The following is a 2500-nucleotide window of genomic DNA, read 5'->3' as shown; positions in this document are numbered from 1 at the left end:
TTCGTGATATAAGTCTTCCATTCAGCTTCCCTACTCTTTCCAAATCTCAAAATTATCACTGGAAGTCAAAATTTTCAATGGGTGATGGTAATTTTCTTCCAGTTCAGCTTTGCCACCCTTTCCAGGTCTCAAAATTACAACTGGAACCCATTGATATCTTTAAGGGATGTTTCTGATACCTTCTCTTCCAGTTCATGATACAAACAAGCTTCCCTATACCCTTTCTAGGTCTCACAATTACCACTGGAAGCCGATATTTTCAATGGTTGCTGGTTATCTTTCTTCCAGTTCGTGATACAATCCTTTCATTGAGCTCCCCACCCTTTCCAGACCTCAAAATTACAACTGGAACTCATTGATATCTTTCGTGGTTGCTGGTACTGTTTCTTCCAGTCCATAATACATCAACCCTTTCCATATCTTTAATCCTTTCATTACTAGGACACATTTTACCTTGAGATTTGTGCACGATTAGACCACTTTAGCTGCATTAGAAAAGATTTGTGGAGGTCAGAAGATTAATGGCCACAGTCTTTACTATTTTAATCTCCCACATGAGTTTCTGAAGCTGTATAAAGTCACCAATTAATAAGCAGAATGAATATGGAAACGCGTCACGGTACGGAAAGGGTTAAAATACAACAGCAAACTTGTCCCTGCTACTGGAACCATTGAAAGTTTTAAAGGGATGCTCTTGGTAATAGAATATACAGACCATATATAAACAAAGCCCCATTAAGGACCATTATGTCCCACACTGGAAAGTCTGTCTACCACTGAAACCTCTGAAATGAATAGATCGATTAGCTACCATTGCCACTGAAATACTCTCTGGAAACCTAATCTTGTGACTGGAATCCCTGGAATAAATAGGTAAATGGAACACCTCTCCCTTTAAAAATACCCCTGAAAAATCTCCTTGCTACTTGAATCCCTGGAACAAATAGGTATATGAAACACCTCTCCGTTCAAAACCCCCTGAAAAATCCCTCTGCTACTGGAAACACTGAAAAAATAAGTCAAAGGAACACTTCTCCCTTTAAAAGTCCCCATGGAAACTTAACCTTGCCACTGGAACCCCTTTTTCTTAAGTAAGAGAGAAAATCTGGCTAAGAGCAACAAAAACGACTAAACAAATAATAAAAAAAACCCACTTAGATGCCAGTCCCCGAGTAGGTCTGAGAGAGTTAGACAAATAAATGGGATATATAAATGTCTTGAATGAGCGCAGGTCACAGGAAGATGGAAATACAAAAGCAGGTAAATGGAGGAGCTTTCCTTGTAAAAATCCCTGGAATAGTAGAAAAATATGATCCCGGAACGTTTGAAATCCCAGGAAAGTCACTTGATCTGTCCTTCAGTTCAAGCCGTCATTAATTGCATTGGTTGAAAAGGTGCCCGCTCTCCTCCAGCGGCGCCTGACTCACGTATCAGTCACAGGTGAGCCAATCAGGTAATTAGCAGTTGTCACTCACTCAGATCAGGTGGAGTAATCAGTTAGTTATTTGATTAAGTCTGGTCTTCGGAGGTCCAGGATTTGATTAGTAAGTGATTCAGTTTAGTCTTTCAGTGAGTCAGTCAACCCACTGGTCACTTCAGTTGTTTGTCAGTTAGGTATATATATACAGAAGGAAGGTCATTCAGTCAGTTACTAGTCACTTATTTAGTTAGCCATGTCAGTCAACCCAGTCAGTTACTTCAGTAGTTTGTCAGTTAGGTATACATACAGAAGGAAAGTCACTCAGTCAATTACTAGCCACTTTTTTAATTACCTAGTCAGTCAATTCACGGTAAAGCAAGTCAGTTAAGAGTTAAAGAAATATCTGTGTCAGTCAATCAGTAAGTCAATTAGTCAGTTAGAGAAAAGTAAATATCTTAGCTAATCAGTCAGTCAGTAAGTAAACCAGACAGTCAGTAAGTCAGTTAGCCAAATAGATAAGTCAGCTCAAACACACAAATTCCACGCGGATAAACGGCAAAGGGCAAAATCAGTCAATCAGTCAATCAGTCAAACAGTCAGTCACTTCAGTCTGCCATCCCTCCAACCAGCCAGTCACAAATCACAAACCTATTCAGTCAGGTAAGTGCCTCGTGATTCAGTTAGTCAGTCAGTCAGTCAAGCGTTCAATAATTCCACAAAAAATCACTTTAAATTCAGTCAGTCAGTCAGTCAGTCAGCCAGTCAGCCAGCCAGTCAGTCAGTCAGTCAGTGAAATACGCATTTTGAAGTCCGGTCAATCTGAGATGAAAGGACTGGACAAAGAAGAGGAGGAGGAAGAGAAGGAGAAGGAGGAGGAGGAGGAGGAGGAGGAAGGAGGAGGAGGAGGAGGAGGAGGAGGAGGAGGAGGAGGAGGAGGAGGAGGAGGAGGAGGAGGAGGAGGAGGAGAAATAATATCTGCCTAACCTTGAGGGTGACAAGTACATCTAGTCAGCATTGGATGAGAAAGGAAGGAGAAAGAGAAGGAGAGAAGAAGAAGGAGGAGGAAGAAGAAGAGGAGGA

The 2500-nt window shown here is 41.2% G+C and overlaps 1 protein-coding gene across 7 annotated transcripts in view; it reads right to left on the bottom strand.

Annotated features, from left to right (window-relative positions):
• LOC123508480 (guanine nucleotide exchange factor DBS-like) overlaps positions 1-2500 on the bottom strand; it is a 322244-nt gene that overhangs the window by 140081 nt on the left and 179663 nt on the right. The window lies entirely within an intron of this gene.

The sequence above is a fragment of the Portunus trituberculatus genome, chromosome 24, assembly GCF_017591435.1.
Source record: "Portunus trituberculatus isolate SZX2019 chromosome 24, ASM1759143v1, whole genome shotgun sequence".
Classification (NCBI taxonomy): domain Eukaryota; kingdom Metazoa; phylum Arthropoda; class Malacostraca; order Decapoda; family Portunidae; genus Portunus; species Portunus trituberculatus.
Note: the sequence above shows the minus strand (reverse complement) of the source record. Positions and strands in the feature narration are given on the sequence as shown.